This window comes from Leptidea sinapis, chromosome 40 (assembly GCF_905404315.1).
Source record: "Leptidea sinapis chromosome 40, ilLepSina1.1, whole genome shotgun sequence".
In the NCBI taxonomy this organism is placed as follows: domain Eukaryota; kingdom Metazoa; phylum Arthropoda; class Insecta; order Lepidoptera; family Pieridae; genus Leptidea; species Leptidea sinapis.
The window spans coordinates 5,948,661-5,954,660 of record NC_066304.1 but is presented as its reverse complement, the minus strand read 5'-3'; the positions used below and the strand labels follow the sequence as shown (position 1 = coordinate 5,954,660).

Here is a 6,000-nt window from a genome sequence, read left to right as displayed (position 1 = left end):
CAATGTGATATCGTACAATAAACATTTATAATTAAAGAGCCTGAGGGTGTTCGCTTTATTTCCAGCCCGTGGTGTCATTAAGAAAATCATTTATGCTCTAGTAACCTTCTCCACACAAACGTATTTTTACAATTCTTTTAAATTTCGTAACACATCTGTTTTGTACATTTTCCCCACAAAAGACTTACTAACTCGACCCAACCGAGTAGTAGGCATAACAAGTTTATGTTTGTTCCTCGTGTTAACATTATGAATGTCACAGTTTCTAGAAAATTCCTCAATGTGCTTATGAACATACAGAACATTATCAAACATTTATTGAGAAGCAACAGTCAAAATGTTTATTTCTTTAAATTTTTCTCTTAATGAATCTTTAGGACCTAGGTTATAAATCGCGCGAATAGCCCTCTTCTGCAACACAAAAATGGCATTAATATAGGCCGCACTGCCCTATAACAATATACTATAGGACATAATACTATGAAAATAACTAAAGTATACTAGTCGCGCCGTATCTATGTCAGTTAACCGTCTAATTTTCTTAACCGCATATGCTGCAGAACTAAGCCTATTCGCCAATCCTTCAATATGGGGGCCCCGTTGCAATTTGGAATCAAGAGTAATGCCAAGAAATACAGCAGATTCCACTGGTTTTACCAACTCTCCGTTTAATAAAATATTCGCATCTACATTTGGCGCGGTAAATTACAACTAATAGAACAAAAATAATGCAAGATTTTCAATAGAATACGTTAGAAGCTTAGATAATTTATGCGTCTACATAGAGTCTTTTGCTGTTAGACAACCGATAAAAACAGGCCAGGAATATTAGTTTAGTGTGAGTGATAAGTTATGTCTTACACTCACGATGGTATGACACATTACATACTGTTAGTGTGCGTGCGTTTCTCAAAATAAAGGTTAGTTCTAAATTCAAAATCATAGTCTATCTAGACCTATTAATGATCTATGGTAAGAAGAATTAATTCTTATAACTTACATAAATAATGAATTATTCAACTTGAATGAATAAAGCAAACAAATATGATTAAAACAACTCATCGTCATAAAATACTTGATGAAATTAATGAGTTAACTTTGTTCCTTCGTTAAATGTGTTCGAAAGCCATCCAATTATCAAACTCTCCTCCTGCACAAGTGTAATAACACATTAATATTATATATCTGTACCAAAGCACACGCGAAAGCTCAGTCAAGAAAAATCTGTTGGGTAATCGCGGCATCAGCCTTCGAATTACCACGCGCGAAGAAAAACGACTTTATGAAAAGTCGTAAAGCGGAGTACCCTTTGTTTGTTGTGGAAACGTTTCAGTGTGAACATACCCTTCAGTTCTCGTGATTTCAGTCGCATCAGTAAGCCCACGAACCCCGAACTGAGAGGACGTACGCCGTAACTCGTTTTGAAAAGAGTTTTCGTCGCGCAAACTGAATTACGAAAAAATACTATTCAGATGTGTTTTAGTGAACTTAAAAAAAAATAGATAGTACAGGAAGTTAGTTTAAGAATAAATATTTTCGTGTTGCTGTTTAGAATTCTGTTTGATTGGACTTTGGGACATTGTTTCAAAATGGAAAGCTTCGTGCAACAGGCTTTTCCGGATATTGTGAGGTAAGCTTACGGTAGTAGCGGTTTCTCAAAGCACTGCTTTGAGGTTTATGTTTACAGGTGCTTGCAATTTATCAAGTATGTTTAAGCTTCTACAGATTTTGAATCAAATTACTAATAAATTTAAAACTTTCTAATATTTTGTATACTTCTGAAACACACGTAATGAAAGGCTCAATGAATTTAATTTAAAATAAAATCATAGAATTTGTAAACAAATTCTTATCAGAAATAAGGAATTTTATTCTTTAATATTTCGATAAAATTAAAAATTTTCATAAAATCATTGTTTTATCGTTAGATAAAACATTATTTTCAAACTCCAGAAACAAAAAACAAATTGTTGTTAACTCTAAATTTATTTACAGTATTAATAGCGTTTATTAAACAACAACAACTTATTGCCAACCTAAAATTTAACACAATAATGTGTGGGAGAAAGCTTTATGTTATGAACAATACAATTTTTTTTATGAAAATAAGGCATTAGACGATCAGTACGTTCAGCCGATGGTAATTGATACGGCCTGCCCATTACAATGCAGTGCTGTTCAGGATTCTTGATAAGCCCAAAAGTTCTGAGCGGCACTACAATTGCGTTCGTCTATATTATGTTAAGTCTCATTTGTTCAGAAGACAATTTCACTATCTACGGCGCCCTTCAGGCCGAATTCACAGTAATTTTTACACATTACTGCTTCACGGCAGTAATAGGCGCCGTTGTGTTACCCATAAACTAGCCGCCATCCTGTGCAAAGGAGCCTCCCACTGGTGAGTAAATAAGAGTTTGTAATGAAAATTATTGTTAATTGATAATAAATGATATTCAATCTGACAGAATTTCGTAGCTGTAAGTGCGGCGTTAATGGTTGTTTACAAATGTGCTTCATAATGTTCGGTCGCAGAACAATGACGTAGCGACAATAATATAATTAATTATACGAACACCTTCTTATTATTTCGACGGAAACGTTGTGAAGGAGGATACGTAGTATTTTCTTTGATAAACGCAAGTGTTACACAATAAAACGCATTTAAAGGATTAAAACGCGTGTAATTGTAACGGTTCTACATTAGGTGTTTGCTTAAAAGTAACATTTTTATTTTAGTTTAACCGACGTTTCAAGACCTTTTCAGATCTCGTTTTCAGGGGGACTGCAGATGTAGTAATGTAACTTTTACGCAAACACCTAATGTAAAACCGTTACAATTGCACGCGTTTTAATCTTTTAAAAGTGTTTTATTTAAAAGGAGCATACGATAAAACAGATAAAATTTTATATTCTTTAACCACTTTCTTGGTTTATCGCGTGATTATAACATAAAGACAAACGACGAAATTTGCACCAATACTCAAATCGAACAAATCTCAATATGTTTAATAAACATTTATAGTCTCGTGCCAGATTTTGTCCAGTCAACATGGAGGATGCCTCGTGCAGAGGCGAAACACATGTTGAATTGTTTAAAGACAAATATTGGGGGAATTAACACTTAAGAAAACTTCAAACATTTGGATAACTATGGATTTCCGCAAAGTAACGCCTACTTCAAAAAATTTTCATAAGTTATTTATTAAATTGTGACAATCATATTGTTAACACAAGGAACAAACATAAACTTGTTATGCCTACTACTCGGCTATTAAGGTAAGTCTTTCATTGGGCGATGTGCTTTTACAATATGATCCCAGAAAATATACAAAACAAATGTGTTACAAAATTTAAGAGAATTGTTAAAAAACGTTTCTGTGGGTAATGTTACGATAGCATTAACGATTTTCTTAATGATACCACAGACTGGGAATGAAGCGAACACCCTCAGGCTCTTTATTTCTAAATGTTGTACGACATTACATTGCAATCCATATTTTTGTTAAAAACAAGCCCGCTGAGTGTCTTGCGCCCGTTCTTCTCAGGTCTGTGGCAGTCTTTTTTGAATGGGTGTTAGTTTTTGACGTTCAACAAGTGATTTTGAATCCTATTTTGAATAAAAATATTTGAATTGACCATAAAAGTAAATACAGAAGATTTTCAGTTTAAGTAAGATCTACTTTTATGGTATAGCTAGTGTATATATATATACTTATACATATATATTTATATATATATATATATACTAGCTGACCCGACAGACGTTGTTCTGTATATAATAAATAAAATAATGTTTTTTATGAATTTGTCAATAATATATCTTAACATCAAGAATTACTTCGTAAAATATGCACCCTGCTGTCGTAATGAAATTGTTTCACAGCAGAACTGTAAAACCGTGCGTCAGTAAATTCTCTCATAGAAATTAATTCGAAGGTTAATTCGAAACTCCGACGATTTTTTTCGACGTTTTCACAGCTGTCATAGTCTATCTAGACGTATAAATGATCTAAATTTTAACCTTAGATCACTTATACATTTAAATAGACTGTGATAGCTGTGAAAACTTTTGAAAACCTCTATTTGAGCAATGCACGCACACTAAAACAAAGTAATATACAAATCGCGAGTGTAAGACGTAGCTTGTCACGCACACTAAAGTAATAAAGCTGACCGCCGAGGAAAGTGATAATACTGGGCTAATGAGACTTAACATAACGTCGTTTATTAATCAATTTGTCTTTTCTTTTAATATTATTAGAACAACATCTGCAGGGTTCAGCCTCATCATCTAGAAATTTTACACACACGTTGGGGTACAGGAAGGATATAAAGGGCATACTTTGATAAGGCATATGTTAATCTGAAATTGATAAAATTTGACCGATAACCGGTTAACCGAATTTAAAGCCATCGAAGTAGTGGGCAAATTCTTGGAAAAATCAGTACATATAAATAAAACGAATAATATGGGCAGGCAGAAAAAGTGAACTTATTTAATGGGCCGACACCAAGAAATCACAAGGAAAACTTGCTCTTCATAATACAAGTACTCAAGAGAATAAACAAACTATTATTAGTTTTGTAAACGAACTAAAAGCAGCAAAAACTTGTCTAACAAGACAAACGAACCTAACTAATGTATAGAAAATATATCACCATTTGTTCTCATTATTCTTGTAGACTGATAGAAAAAGATAATATATTGTCACCCTTGGCATTTCCAATTATCTTTAGTCTATGGCCAACGTTCTAATAACCTTATGGTGAGTATACATATTATATTATATACTAGCTGACTGACGACAGACGTTGTTCTGTTCATAATAAATAAAATACTGTTTTTATGATTTTGTCAATAATATTTCATAACATGAAAAATTATTTAGTAAAATATGCTCCCTGGTTTTAATGATGAAATTGTTTCACAGCAGAACTGTCAAACCGTGCGTCGATAAATTCTCTCACAGAAAATATGAATAAAAAAAATAGAAAAAAAAATTAATTATGGGTCCCAAATCGAAATAAAAGTTATCCGATCCTCATATGGGGTTATCCCCATTAAAATAGATACATTAGTTTAGGGGTTCTCTGGAAACAAACATCAGGACAATGGATTTATTGATCGTTATGACGATCGGTAGTGCGCTGTTCTCATCCAACGTGTTCTGGCGATGTTGACTAGATCGTCGGTCCATCTTGTGGGGGCCTAGCAACACTACGTCTTCCGGCACGTGGTCGCCATTCGAGGCCTTATGTAAAGATTTGTATATGTTACTTGCTGTTGACATGAACTACTTTTTACTTGATTTATTGCTTGGAAATCACCAAAGACATTTTTATAAGTATTGATTTAGAAAACATAAGAAGAACTATTTGAAAAGAATCAATTGTTCAAATGGAGTTGAAAGACGTCAAATGGTCACTGGCTATTTCATAGATAGTAGATATTTCACGGGTATGACAAAGACAGTTAGTTAAGCAAATATGACCGACTAAAATTTTAAAGGTTTTAATCATAGGAAAATAGTACCTACGAATGATTTGGTGACTAAGCCCCATTCCTTCAGGAAACCATCTATCGAAATATTTTGAAATGTATTGAAAGTGGGCATATATTGCTCCTTTATTGAGACCATCACTTGCTTCCACTAGCCATTTTCATAAAAAAGGTGGAGGTACCTAATTATAAACCTGCGAATAATATCTATAATGTGTGTGTCGTGATTTAAGGAATCAAAGACCAAAACTAAATAGGCACCACGTGGACAGATTGATGTACTATTAGTGTCAAGTGGCAATGTGTCAAGAGTTTCTCGCCGCCTCCGCAGTCCCACCGCGACCACGATTCATGCCAATAAATCGAAATATGGGCACCAAATTAATAAAATATATATCGTTAGTACCCGTCATTATAATTTCAATGTTTAAAAACATATAATACCTATATTAGTTTGTATTAGCATTTCATTACAATATAAATATAATATCAATATGTTA

General features: G+C 33.4%; 1 protein-coding gene across 1 annotated transcript in view; it reads left to right on the top strand.

The window, feature by feature from the left end:
* The first annotated feature begins 1,389 nt into the window (after positions 1-1,389).
* LOC126976412 (galanin receptor type 3) overlaps positions 1,390-6,000 on the top strand; it is a 180,843-nt gene continuing 176,232 nt past the window's right edge. The window contains exon 1 of the mRNA XM_050824732.1: positions 1,390-1,630. The gene's annotated coding sequence lies outside the window, so the exon portion shown is untranslated. The remainder of the gene's footprint in view (positions 1,631-6,000) is intronic.